The 12,500-nt window shown below is 45.2% G+C and overlaps 15 non-coding genes across 15 annotated transcripts in view; all 15 read left to right on the top strand.

Moving 5' to 3' along the window:
• The window catches only part of TRNAM-CAU (transfer RNA methionine (anticodon CAU)), a 73-nt gene extending 62 nt beyond the window's left edge, over nucleotides 1–11 (top strand). The window contains exon 1 of the tRNA in view: nucleotides 1–11. This exon is cut by the window's left edge and continues 62 nt beyond it. This is a non-coding gene — a tRNA (tRNA-Met).
• Nucleotides 12–275: 264 nt separating this feature from the next.
• On the top strand, nucleotides 276–348 carry TRNAM-CAU (transfer RNA methionine (anticodon CAU)). Its single transcript has one exon. It is a non-coding gene; the product is annotated as a tRNA-Met (tRNA).
• A 2,221-nt stretch (nucleotides 349–2,569) lies between these two features.
• Nucleotides 2,570–2,642, top strand: TRNAM-CAU (transfer RNA methionine (anticodon CAU)). The gene has a single exon. It is a non-coding gene; the product is annotated as a tRNA-Met (tRNA).
• A 265-nt stretch (nucleotides 2,643–2,907) lies between these two features.
• TRNAM-CAU (transfer RNA methionine (anticodon CAU)) lies at nucleotides 2,908–2,980 on the top strand. The gene has a single exon. It is a non-coding gene; the product is annotated as a tRNA-Met (tRNA).
• Nucleotides 2,981–3,244: 264 nt separating this feature from the next.
• On the top strand, nucleotides 3,245–3,317 carry TRNAM-CAU (transfer RNA methionine (anticodon CAU)). Its single transcript has one exon. It is a non-coding gene; the product is annotated as a tRNA-Met (tRNA).
• A 264-nt stretch (nucleotides 3,318–3,581) lies between these two features.
• Nucleotides 3,582–3,654, top strand: TRNAM-CAU (transfer RNA methionine (anticodon CAU)). The gene has a single exon. It is a non-coding gene; the product is annotated as a tRNA-Met (tRNA).
• Nucleotides 3,655–5,875: 2,221 nt separating this feature from the next.
• Nucleotides 5,876–5,948, top strand: TRNAM-CAU (transfer RNA methionine (anticodon CAU)). The gene has a single exon. It is a non-coding gene; the product is annotated as a tRNA-Met (tRNA).
• Nucleotides 5,949–6,213: 265 nt separating this feature from the next.
• On the top strand, nucleotides 6,214–6,286 carry TRNAM-CAU (transfer RNA methionine (anticodon CAU)). Its single transcript has one exon. It is a non-coding gene; the product is annotated as a tRNA-Met (tRNA).
• Nucleotides 6,287–6,550: 264 nt separating this feature from the next.
• Nucleotides 6,551–6,623, top strand: TRNAM-CAU (transfer RNA methionine (anticodon CAU)). Its single transcript has one exon. It is a non-coding gene; the product is annotated as a tRNA-Met (tRNA).
• A 264-nt stretch (nucleotides 6,624–6,887) lies between these two features.
• On the top strand, nucleotides 6,888–6,960 carry TRNAM-CAU (transfer RNA methionine (anticodon CAU)). The gene has a single exon. It is a non-coding gene; the product is annotated as a tRNA-Met (tRNA).
• Nucleotides 6,961–9,181: 2,221 nt separating this feature from the next.
• On the top strand, nucleotides 9,182–9,254 carry TRNAM-CAU (transfer RNA methionine (anticodon CAU)). The gene has a single exon. It is a non-coding gene; the product is annotated as a tRNA-Met (tRNA).
• Nucleotides 9,255–9,519: 265 nt separating this feature from the next.
• Nucleotides 9,520–9,592, top strand: TRNAM-CAU (transfer RNA methionine (anticodon CAU)). The gene has a single exon. It is a non-coding gene; the product is annotated as a tRNA-Met (tRNA).
• A 264-nt stretch (nucleotides 9,593–9,856) lies between these two features.
• Nucleotides 9,857–9,929, top strand: TRNAM-CAU (transfer RNA methionine (anticodon CAU)). Its single transcript has one exon. It is a non-coding gene; the product is annotated as a tRNA-Met (tRNA).
• A 264-nt stretch (nucleotides 9,930–10,193) lies between these two features.
• Nucleotides 10,194–10,266, top strand: TRNAM-CAU (transfer RNA methionine (anticodon CAU)). The gene has a single exon. It is a non-coding gene; the product is annotated as a tRNA-Met (tRNA).
• A 2,221-nt stretch (nucleotides 10,267–12,487) lies between these two features.
• TRNAM-CAU (transfer RNA methionine (anticodon CAU)) overlaps nucleotides 12,488–12,500 on the top strand; it is a 73-nt gene continuing 60 nt past the window's right edge. Inside the window, exon 1 of the tRNA in view lies at nucleotides 12,488–12,500. This exon is cut by the window's right edge and continues 60 nt beyond it. This is a non-coding gene — a tRNA (tRNA-Met).

The raw sequence follows: 12,500 nt of genomic DNA, 5'->3' as shown, positions 1-12,500 counted from the left end.
CAGAGAGGGCACAAGTGTTTTTTGTTTCAGCAAATTCAATTGGACATATCCTTTCTAAACATGAAGAGGAGCATGATGTTCAGTAGACCGCAACGCGGTCCTTGTGAATCACAGGATTGGATTCTTTACTGACGCAGAAAAGAAATATGATCGCAAAATACCATAGAACCAATGGGGCTAGCTGCATTTTATTTTAATATTTCTATCTGGACTGTGTGAGTAGCGTTGTCTCAGATCTGGTCCTCCACCAAGTTCTCCAAAAATACTCCAGCAGAGCCTTCTTAGCGCAGTAGGCAGCGCGTCAGTCTCATAATCTGAAGGTCCTGAGTTCGAGCCTCAGAGAGGGCACAAGTGTTTTTTGTTTCAGCAAATTCAATTGGACATATCCTTTCTAAACATGAAGAGGAGCATGATGTTCAGTAGACCGCAACGCGGTCCTTGTGAATCACAGGATTGGATTCTTTACTGACGCAGAAAATAAATATGATCGCAAAATACCATAGAACCAATGGGGCTAGCTGCATTTTATTTGAATATTTCTATCTGCACTTTGTGAGTAGCGTGGTCTTGGATCTGTTTCTCCACCAGGTTCTCCAAACATACTCCAGCCGAACCTGCTTAGTGCAGTAGGCAGCGCGTCAGTCTCATAATTTGAAGGTCCTGAGTTCTTTCCTCAGAGAAGGCAGGCCTCTTATGTTTCAGGTAATAACTTTTCAAAAACGTTGACAGAATGAGTACAATGTTTGGTATTTTGCAAATGTAAGCAGTCCCTGTGCAAACTTTCTGGCCCTGTGTTCCCACGCCTTCTCCTTGTGCCTTCCAGAGCCCATCAGGTGCACTATGAACTAATGGCAAAACATGGTTGTGCATATAAGGTTGATGCCGCACGAACCCTGCTATGGTTTTTCATATTAATAAGCCTCCGTGCAGTGTCCATCGCCGCCCTAGTGGCGTTATGGCTCTGTAGTTGGTCCGGATAAGCCCAGGGTACCCAGGCCGTAATCTGTAAAGGAAAGAAAAAGGTAAGTGGGGCCAACCAGTGGGGAAAAGAGGGGTCAGTTCAAACAAACAGGTTCTTTCGAATAGAGGTGGGGCAGTTTAAAATGATAAGGTTGCTGGTTGGGATAGCATGGGCGCATACTGATAGAGCCAACGTAGGTCTTTGAGCAAAGATTCAGGAAATAAGGATGGTACATTTTATGGTGTTAGATGCAGTGGGGCAGGTTTACATGAGGGCAGTTTCAGAGAATGAGCAAGTATTTCAAAATGTATTTTCTGGCTGTGTGAGGGACTTGAGAGGTCTTCAAGCAGACCCTTGGAGTATGTTTAAAGTCTCTCACAAAATAAACTCTACAAAAGACAGGTGGGGCACCCAAGCCTAGCGGCCAAATAGTGAGGCGACTGCATGAAAGGCAAATGCGAAAAGAGGCAAAGAGGGGTAGCACAAGGGGATGCAGCCAATTTCGACACTTCTGTTTCTGGTGATTGTCTTGCCCCTGTGCCCACGAAAGGCTCTGGGGAACGCAGGCACAGTTGCGGCTCAGGCATGGACAGTCTGCAAGGCCCTCCTTCGGCATAATAAAAGTGCCCTTGTGAGCCTGGCTGTGTTTAAATCACACAGCAGGGAATGCAGCTTTCAACTTTCCCTCACTGGCCACGAACGGCCACGAACGGCCAGGTTCTATAGACCAAAAAGCTAGGAGGAACCCTGGCCACTTTTAAATGAGGGTGGGTTTTGAACTACAGTTCCTTCAGGAGCAAAGCCTGGATTGGCCTTCCTGGATGTTCCTGTGGCCCGCTGGATGCTTTAATGGGCTGGATAAAGCGTTCTGGAGGATGGAATCCTCTTGGGTTCAGTCTGGGAACTTCTGGGAGTTCATCTGCATAACCCAGCCCCGTCCACCCTTCTTGACCTGGCCGGCAGTTACCTTGCTCTGTTACTAGAGGGCGCGTTTGGACTCTCTTCATGAACCGTGTGCCTCACAGGTGTGATAATGATGTAGTTTGGGGTTTGTTTTTGTGGCATGCTACCTGTCACCAGCCGCAAGCAGATCAGCATGAGATCTGATGTCAAATAACAGCATAACAAACTGTGACATAATACAAACCTGACATAAGCGATGTAAGCAGCGAGTATAACGAAACCGGCTGAACGCACACAAGAAAACTAAATGATGGAAGTGGAAACACATAATTAATCATGCATATATATATAGGAAAGGAGCAAAACTCTCTGCAAATGGGAAAAAAAGCGACCTGCTTACAAAAGGGACTTTGGGGGAGGAGAATTAAAAACTGGTAAGAAAAAAGGGCTGAAAAGAGTTAGGTATATATCCAGCGAGGGAGGGGTTGGAAGTTTGTGGCATCTTACCTGTTTTGGAGCATATCAAAATAACTAGCTCAAAATTCAAGCATCGAAGGATGGGACTCTTGATTGATGAATGGAAGACATCTGAAGTACAAAACACTATACATTCAAGTGAAGCTTTTCAGATGGATCGTATTCTCTCTGGAGTTTTGAGTGTGGAGTTGTGTCACATAATCTTCATCAACAAATCATAAAATCGCAGCCTTCTTAGCGCAGTAGGCAGCGCGTCAGTCTCATAATCTGAAGGTCCTGAGTTCGAGCCTCAGAGAGGGCACAAGTGTTTTTTGTTTCAACAAATACAATTGGACATATTTTTTCTAAACATGAAGAGGAGCATGATGTTCAGTAGACCGCAACGCGGTCCTTGTGAATCACAGGATTGGATTCTTTACTGACGCAGAAAAGAAATATGATTGCCAAATACCAAAGAACCAATTGGGGCTAGCTGCGTTTTATTTGAATATTTCTATCTGGACTTTGTGAGTAGCGTGGTCTCAAATCATGCTCTCCACCAGGTTATCCAAAGAGCCTCCAACGGAGCCTTCTTAGCGCAGTAGGCAGCGCGTCAGTCTCATAATCTGAAGGTCCTGAGTTCGAGCCTCAGAGAGGGCACAAGTGTTTTTTGTTTCAGCAAATTCAATTGGACATATCCTTTCTAAACATGAAGAGGAGAATGATGTTCAGTAGACCGCAACGCGGTCCTTGTGAATCACAGGATTGGATTCTTTACTGACGCAGAAAAGAAATATGATCGCAAAATACCATAGAACCAATGGGGCTAGCTGCATTTTATTTTAATATTTCTATCTGGACTGTGTGAGTAGCGTTGTCTCAGATCTGGTTCTCCACCAAGTTCTCCAAAAATACTCCAGCAGAGCCTTCTTAGCGCAGTAGGCAGCGCGTCAGTCTCATAATCTGAAGGTCCTGAGTTCGAGCCTCAGAGAGGGCACAAGTGTTTTTTGTTTCAGCAAATTCAATTGGACATATCCTTTCTAAACATGAAGAGTAGCATGATGTTCAGTAGACCGCAACGCGGTCCTTGTGAATCAGAGGATTGGATTCTTTACTGACGCAGAAAAGAAATATGATCGCAAAATACCATAGAACCAATGGGGCTAGCTGCATTTTATTTTAATATTTCTATCTGGACTGTGTGAGTAGCGTTGTCTCAGATCTGGTCCTCCACCAAGTTCTCCAAAAATACTCCAGCAGAGCCTTCTTAGCGCAGTAGGCAGCGCGTCAGTCTCATATTCTGAAGGTCCTGAGTTCGAGCCTCAGAGAGGGCACAAGTGTTTTTTGTTTCAGCAAATTCAATTGGACATATCCTTTCTAAACATGAAGAGTAGCATGATGTTCAGTAGACCGCAACGCGGTCCTTGTGAATCAGAGGATTGGATTCTTTACTGACGCAGAAAAGAAATATGATCGCAAAATACCATAGAACCAATGGGGCTAGCTGCATTTTATTTGAATATTTCTATCTGCACTTTGTGAGTAGCGTGGTCTTGGATCTGTTTCTCCACCAGGTTCTCCAAACATACTCCAGCCGAACCTGCTTAGTGCAGTAGGCAGCGCGTCAGTCTCATAATTTGAAGGTCCTGAGTTCTTTCCTCAGAGAAGGCAGGCCTCTTATGTTTCAGGTAATAACTTTTCAAAAACGTTGACAGAATGAGTACAATGTTTGGTATTTTGCAAATGTAAGCAGTCCCTGTGCAAACTTTCTGGCCCTGTGTTCCCACGCCTTCTCCTTGTGCCTTCCAGAGCCCATCAGGTGCACTATGAACTAATGGCAAAACATGGTTGTGCATATAAGGTTGATGCCGCACGAACCCTGCTATGGTTTTTCATATTAATAAGCCTCCGTGCAGTGTCCATCGCCGCCCTAGTGGCGTTATGGCTCTGTAGTTGGTCCGGATAAGCCCAGGGTACCCAGGCCGTAATCTGTAAAGGAAAGAAAAAGGTAAGTGGGGCCAACCAGTGGGGAAAAGAGGGGTCAGTTCAAACAAACAGGTTCTTTCGAATAGAGGTGGGGCAGTTTAAAATGATAAGGTTGCTGGTTGGGATAGCATGGGCGCATACTGATAGAGCCAACGTAGGTCTTTGAGCAAAGATTCAGGAAATAAGGATGGTACATTTTATGGTGTTAGATGCAGTGGGGCAGGTTTACATGAGGGCAGTTTCAGAGAATGAGCAAGTATTTCAAAATGTATTTTCTGGCTGTGTGAGGGACTTGAGAGGTCTTCAAGCAGACCCTTGGAGTATGTTTAAAGTCTCTCACAAAATAAACTCTAGAAAAGACAGGTGGGGCACCCAAGCCTAGCGGCCAAATAGTGAGGCGACTGCATGAAAGGCAAATGCGAAAAGAGGCAAAGAGGGGTAGCACAAGGGGATGCAGCCAATTTCGACACTTCTGTTTCTGGTGATTGTCTTGCCCCTGTGCCCACGAAAGGCTCTGGGGAACGCAGGCACAGTTGCGGCTCAGGCATGGACAGTCTGCAAGGCCCTCCTTCGGCATAATAAAAGTGCCCTTGTGAGCCTGGCTGTGTTTAAATCACACAGCAGGGAATGCAGCTTTCAACTTTCCCTCACTGGCCACGAACGGCCACGAACGGCCAGGTTCTATAGACCAAAAAGCTAGGAGGAACCCTGGCCACTTTTAAATGAGGGTGGGTTTTGAACTACAGTTCCTTCAGGAGCAAAGCCTGGATTGGCCTTCCTGGATGTTCCTGTGGCCCGCTGGATGCTTTAATGGGCTGGATAAAGCGTTCTGGAGGATGGAATCCTCTTGGGTTCAGTCTGGGAACTTCTGGGAGTTCATCTGCATAACCCAGCCCCGTCCACCCTTCTTGACCTGGCCGGCAGTTACCTTGCTCTGTTACTAGAGGGCGCGTTTGGACTCTCTTCATGAACCGTGTGCCTCACAGGTGTGATAATGATGTAGTTTGGGGTTTGTTTTTGTGGCATGCTACCTGTCACCAGCCGCAAGCAGATCAGCATGAGATCTGATGTCAAATAACAGCATAACAAACTGTGACATAATACAAACCTGACATAAGCGATGTAAGCAGCGAGTATAACGAAACCGGCTGAACGCACACAAGAAAACTAAATGATGGAAGTGGAAACACATAATTAATCATGCATATATATATAGGAAAGGAGCAAAACTCTCTGCAAATGGGAAAAAAAGCGACCTGCTTACAAAAGGGACTTTGGGGGAGGAGAATTAAAAACTGGTAAGAAAAAAGGGCTGAAAAGAGTTAGGTATATATCCAGCGAGGGAGGGGTTGGAAGTTTGTGGCATCTTACCTGTTTTGGAGCATATCAAAATAACTAGCTCAAAATTCAAGCATCGAAGGATGGGACTCTTGATTGATGAATGGAAGACATCTGAAGTACAAAACACTATACATTCAAGTGAAGCTTTTCAGATGGATCGTATTCTCTCTGGAGTTTTGAGTGTGGAGTTGTGTCACATAATCTTCATCAACAAATCATAAAATCGCAGCCTTCTTAGCGCAGTAGGCAGCGCGTCAGTCTCATAATCTGAAGGTCCTGAGTTCGAGCCTCAGAGAGGGCACAAGTGTTTTTTGTTTCAACAAATACAATTGGACATATTTTTTCTAAACATGAAGAGGAGCATGATGTTCAGTAGACCGCAACGCGGTCCTTGTGAATCACAGGATTGGATTCTTTACTGACGCAGAAAAGAAATATGATTGCCAAATACCAAAGAACCAATTGGGGCTAGCTGCGTTTTATTTGAATATTTCTATCTGGACTTTGTGAGTAGCGTGGTCTCAAATCATGCTCTCCACCAGGTTATCCAAAGAGCCTCCAACGGAGCCTTCTTAGCGCAGTAGGCAGCGCGTCAGTCTCATAATCTGAAGGTCCTGAGTTCGAGCCTCAGAGAGGGCACAAGTGTTTTTTGTTTCAGCAAATTCAATTGGACATATCCTTTCTAAACATGAAGAGGAGAATGATGTTCAGTAGACCGCAACGCGGTCCTTGTGAATCACAGGATTGGATTCTTTACTGACGCAGAAAAGAAATATGATCGCAAAATACCATAGAACCAATGGGGCTAGCTGCATTTTATTTTAATATTTCTATCTGGACTGTGTGAGTAGCGTTGTCTCAGATCTGGTTCTCCACCAAGTTCTCCAAAAATACTCCAGCAGAGCCTTCTTAGCGCAGTAGGCAGCGCGTCAGTCTCATAATCTGAAGGTCCTGAGTTCGAGCCTCAGAGAGGGCACAAGTGTTTTTTGTTTCAGCAAATTCAATTGGACATATCCTTTCTAAACATGAAGAGTAGCATGATGTTCAGTAGACCGCAACGCGGTCCTTGTGAATCAGAGGATTGGATTCTTTACTGACGCAGAAAAGAAATATGATCGCAAAATACCATAGAACCAATGGGGCTAGCTGCATTTTATTTTAATATTTCTATCTGGACTGTGTGAGTAGCGTTGTCTCAGATCTGGTCCTCCACCAAGTTCTCCAAAAATACTCCAGCAGAGCCTTCTTAGCGCAGTAGGCAGCGCGTCAGTCTCATATTCTGAAGGTCCTGAGTTCGAGCCTCAGAGAGGGCACAAGTGTTTTTTGTTTCAGCAAATTCAATTGGACATATCCTTTCTAAACATGAAGAGTAGCATGATGTTCAGTAGACCGCAACGCGGTCCTTGTGAATCAGAGGATTGGATTCTTTACTGACGCAGAAAAGAAATATGATCGCAAAATACCATAGAACCAATGGGGCTAGCTGCATTTTATTTGAATATTTCTATCTGCACTTTGTGAGTAGCGTGGTCTTGGATCTGTTTCTCCACCAGGTTCTCCAAACATACTCCAGCCGAACCTGCTTAGTGCAGTAGGCAGCGCGTCAGTCTCATAATTTGAAGGTCCTGAGTTCTTTCCTCAGAGAAGGCAGGCCTCTTATGTTTCAGGTAATAACTTTTCAAAAACGTTGACAGAATGAGTACAATGTTTGGTATTTTGCAAATGTAAGCAGTCCCTGTGCAAACTTTCTGGCCCTGTGTTCCCACGCCTTCTCCTTGTGCCTTCCAGAGCCCATCAGGTGCACTATGAACTAATGGCAAAACATGGTTGTGCATATAAGGTTGATGCCGCACGAACCCTGCTATGGTTTTTCATATTAATAAGCCTCCGTGCAGTGTCCATCGCCGCCCTAGTGGCGTTATGGCTCTGTAGTTGGTCCGGATAAGCCCAGGGTACCCAGGCCGTAATCTGTAAAGGAAAGAAAAAGGTAAGTGGGGCCAACCAGTGGGGAAAAGAGGGGTCAGTTCAAACAAACAGGTTCTTTCGAATAGAGGTGGGGCAGTTTAAAATGATAAGGTTGCTGGTTGGGATAGCATGGGCGCATACTGATAGAGCCAACGTAGGTCTTTGAGCAAAGATTCAGGAAATAAGGATGGTACATTTTATGGTGTTAGATGCAGTGGGGCAGGTTTACATGAGGGCAGTTTCAGAGAATGAGCAAGTATTTCAAAATGTATTTTCTGGCTGTGTGAGGGACTTGAGAGGTCTTCAAGCAGACCCTTGGAGTATGTTTAAAGTCTCTCACAAAATAAACTCTAGAAAAGACAGGTGGGGCACCCAAGCCTAGCGGCCAAATAGTGAGGCGACTGCATGAAAGGCAAATGCGAAAAGAGGCAAAGAGGGGTAGCACAAGGGGATGCAGCCAATTTCGACACTTCTGTTTCTGGTGATTGTCTTGCCCCTGTGCCCACGAAAGGCTCTGGGGAACGCAGGCACAGTTGCGGCTCAGGCATGGACAGTCTGCAAGGCCCTCCTTCGGCATAATAAAAGTGCCCTTGTGAGCCTGGCTGTGTTTAAATCACACAGCAGGGAATGCAGCTTTCAACTTTCCCTCACTGGCCACGAACGGCCACGAACGGCCAGGTTCTATAGACCAAAAAGCTAGGAGGAACCCTGGCCACTTTTAAATGAGGGTGGGTTTTGAACTACAGTTCCTTCAGGAGCAAAGCCTGGATTGGCCTTCCTGGATGTTCCTGTGGCCCGCTGGATGCTTTAATGGGCTGGATAAAGCGTTCTGGAGGATGGAATCCTCTTGGGTTCAGTCTGGGAACTTCTGGGAGTTCATCTGCATAACCCAGCCCCGTCCACCCTTCTTGACCTGGCCGGCAGTTACCTTGCTCTGTTACTAGAGGGCGCGTTTGGACTCTCTTCATGAACCGTGTGCCTCACAGGTGTGATAATGATGTAGTTTGGGGTTTGTTTTTGTGGCATGCTACCTGTCACCAGCCGCAAGCAGATCAGCATGAGATCTGATGTCAAATAACAGCATAACAAACTGTGACATAATACAAACCTGACATAAGCGATGTAAGCAGCGAGTATAACGAAACCGGCTGAACGCACACAAGAAAACTAAATGATGGAAGTGGAAACACATAATTAATCATGCATATATATATAGGAAAGGAGCAAAACTCTCTGCAAATGGGAAAAAAAGCGACCTGCTTACAAAAGGGACTTTGGGGGAGGAGAATTAAAAACTGGTAAGAAAAAAGGGCTGAAAAGAGTTAGGTATATATCCAGCGAGGGAGGGGTTGGAAGTTTGTGGCATCTTACCTGTTTTGGAGCATATCAAAATAACTAGCTCAAAATTCAAGCATCGAAGGATGGGACTCTTGATTGATGAATGGAAGACATCTGAAGTACAAAACACTATACATTCAAGTGAAGCTTTTCAGATGGATCGTATTCTCTCTGGAGTTTTGAGTGTGGAGTTGTGTCACATAATCTTCATCAACAAATCATAAAATCGCAGCCTTCTTAGCGCAGTAGGCAGCGCGTCAGTCTCATAATCTGAAGGTCCTGAGTTCGAGCCTCAGAGAGGGCACAAGTGTTTTTTGTTTCAACAAATACAATTGGACATATTTTTTCTAAACATGAAGAGGAGCATGATGTTCAGTAGACCGCAACGCGGTCCTTGTGAATCACAGGATTGGATTCTTTACTGACGCAGAAAAGAAATATGATTGCCAAATACCAAAGAACCAATTGGGGCTAGCTGCGTTTTATTTGAATATTTCTATCTGGACTTTGTGAGTAGCGTGGTCTCAAATCATGCTCTCCACCAGGTTATCCAAAGAGCCTCCAACGGAGCCTTCTTAGCGCAGTAGGCAGCGCGTCAGTCTCATAATCTGAAGGTCCTGAGTTCGAGCCTCAGAGAGGGCACAAGTGTTTTTTGTTTCAGCAAATTCAATTGGACATATCCTTTCTAAACATGAAGAGGAGAATGATGTTCAGTAGACCGCAACGCGGTCCTTGTGAATCACAGGATTGGATTCTTTACTGACGCAGAAAAGAAATATGATCGCAAAATACCATAGAACCAATGGGGCTAGCTGCATTTTATTTTAATATTTCTATCTGGACTGTGTGAGTAGCGTTGTCTCAGATCTGGTTCTCCACCAAGTTCTCCAAAAATACTCCAGCAGAGCCTTCTTAGCGCAGTAGGCAGCGCGTCAGTCTCATAATCTGAAGGTCCTGAGTTCGAGCCTCAGAGAGGGCACAAGTGTTTTTTGTTTCAGCAAATTCAATTGGACATATCCTTTCTAAACATGAAGAGTAGCATGATGTTCAGTAGACCGCAACGCGGTCCTTGTGAATCAGAGGATTGGATTCTTTACTGACGCAGAAAAGAAATATGATCGCAAAATACCATAGAACCAATGGGGCTAGCTGCATTTTATTTTAATATTTCTATCTGGACTGTGTGAGTAGCGTTGTCTCAGATCTGGTCCTCCACCAAGTTCTCCAAAAATACTCCAGCAGAGCCTTCTTAGCGCAGTAGGCAGCGCGTCAGTCTCATATTCTGAAGGTCCTGAGTTCGAGCCTCAGAGAGGGCACAAGTGTTTTTTGTTTCAGCAAATTCAATTGGACATATCCTTTCTAAACATGAAGAGTAGCATGATGTTCAGTAGACCGCAACGCGGTCCTTGTGAATCAGAGGATTGGATTCTTTACTGACGCAGAAAAGAAATATGATCGCAAAATACCATAGAACCAATGGGGCTAGCTGCATTTTATTTGAATATTTCTATCTGCACTTTGTGAGTAGCGTGGTCTTGGATCTGTTTCTCCACCAGGTTCTCCAAACATACTCCAGCCGAACCTGCTTAGTGCAGTAGGCAGCGCGTCAGTCTCATAATTTGAAGGTCCTGAGTTCTTTCCTCAGAGAAGGCAGGCCTCTTATGTTTCAGGTAATAACTTTTCAAAAACGTTGACAGAATGAGTACAATGTTTGGTATTTTGCAAATGTAAGCAGTCCCTGTGCAAACTTTCTGGCCCTGTGTTCCCACGCCTTCTCCTTGTGCCTTCCAGAGCCCATCAGGTGCACTATGAACTAATGGCAAAACATGGTTGTGCATATAAGGTTGATGCCGCACGAACCCTGCTATGGTTTTTCATATTAATAAGCCTCCGTGCAGTGTCCATCGCCGCCCTAGTGGCGTTATGGCTCTGTAGTTGGTCCGGATAAGCCCAGGGTACCCAGGCCGTAATCTGTAAAGGAAAGAAAAAGGTAAGTGGGGCCAACCAGTGGGGAAAAGAGGGGTCAGTTCAAACAAACAGGTTCTTTCGAATAGAGGTGGGGCAGTTTAAAATGATAAGGTTGCTGGTTGGGATAGCATGGGCGCATACTGATAGAGCCAACGTAGGTCTTTGAGCAAAGATTCAGGAAATAAGGATGGTACATTTTATGGTGTTAGATGCAGTGGGGCAGGTTTACATGAGGGCAGTTTCAGAGAATGAGCAAGTATTTCAAAATGTATTTTCTGGCTGTGTGAGGGACTTGAGAGGTCTTCAAGCAGACCCTTGGAGTATGTTTAAAGTCTCTCACAAAATAAACTCTAGAAAAGACAGGTGGGGCACCCAAGCCTAGCGGCCAAATAGTGAGGCGACTGCATGAAAGGCAAATGCGAAAAGAGGCAAAGAGGGGTAGCACAAGGGGATGCAGCCAATTTCGACACTTCTGTTTCTGGTGATTGTCTTGCCCCTGTGCCCACGAAAGGCTCTGGGGAACGCAGGCACAGTTGCGGCTCAGGCATGGACAGTCTGCAAGGCCCTCCTTCGGCATAATAAAAGTGCCCTTGTGAGCCTGGCTGTGTTTAAATCACACAGCAGGGAATGCAGCTTTCAACTTTCCCTCACTGGCCACGAACGGCCACGAACGGCCAGGTTCTATAGACCAAAAAGCTAGGAGGAACCCTGGCCACTTTTAAATGAGGGTGGGTTTTGAACTACAGTTCCTTCAGGAGCAAAGCCTGGATTGGCCTTCCTGGATGTTCCTGTGGCCCGCTGGATGCTTTAATGGGCTGGATAAAGCGTTCTGGAGGATGGAATCCTCTTGGGTTCAGTCTGGGAACTTCTGGGAGTTCATCTGCATAACCCAGCCCCGTCCACCCTTCTTGACCTGGCCGGCAGTTACCTTGCTCTGTTACTAGAGGGCGCGTTTGGACTCTCTTCATGAACCGTGTGCCTCACAGGTGTGATAATGATGTAGTTTGGGGTTTGTTTTTGTGGCATGCTACCTGTCACCAGCCGCAAGCAGATCAGCATGAGATCTGATGTCAAATAACAGCATAACAAACTGTGACATAATACAAACCTGACATAAGCGATGTAAGCAGCGAGTATAACGAAACCGGCTGAACGCACACAAGAAAACTAAATGATGGAAGTGGAAACACATAATTAATCATGCATATATATATAGGAAAGGAGCAAAACTCTCTGCAAATGGGAAAAAAAGCGACCTGCTTACAAAAGGGACTTTGGGGGAGGAGAATTAAAAACTGGTAAGAAAAAAGGGCTGAAAAGAGTTAGGTATATATCCAGCGAGGGAGGGGTTGGAAGTTTGTGGCATCTTACCTGTTTTGGAGCATATCAAAATAACTAGCTCAAAATTCAAGCATCGAAGGATGGGACTCTTGATTGATGAATGGAAGACATCTGAAGTACAAAACACTATACATTCAAGTGAAGCTTTTCAGATGGATCGTATTCTCTCTGGAGTTTTGAGTGTGGAGTTGTGTCACATAATCTTCATCAACAAATCATAAAATCGCAGCCTTCTTAGCGC

Source organism: Ambystoma mexicanum, chromosome 4p (assembly GCF_040938575.1).
Source record: "Ambystoma mexicanum isolate Mex_15411 chromosome 4p, UKY_AmexF1_1, whole genome shotgun sequence".
Lineage (NCBI taxonomy): Eukaryota > Metazoa > Chordata > Amphibia > Caudata > Ambystomatidae > Ambystoma > Ambystoma mexicanum.
The sequence above is the reverse complement of the archived record's forward strand: the minus strand, read 5'-3'. Positions and strand labels throughout refer to the sequence as shown.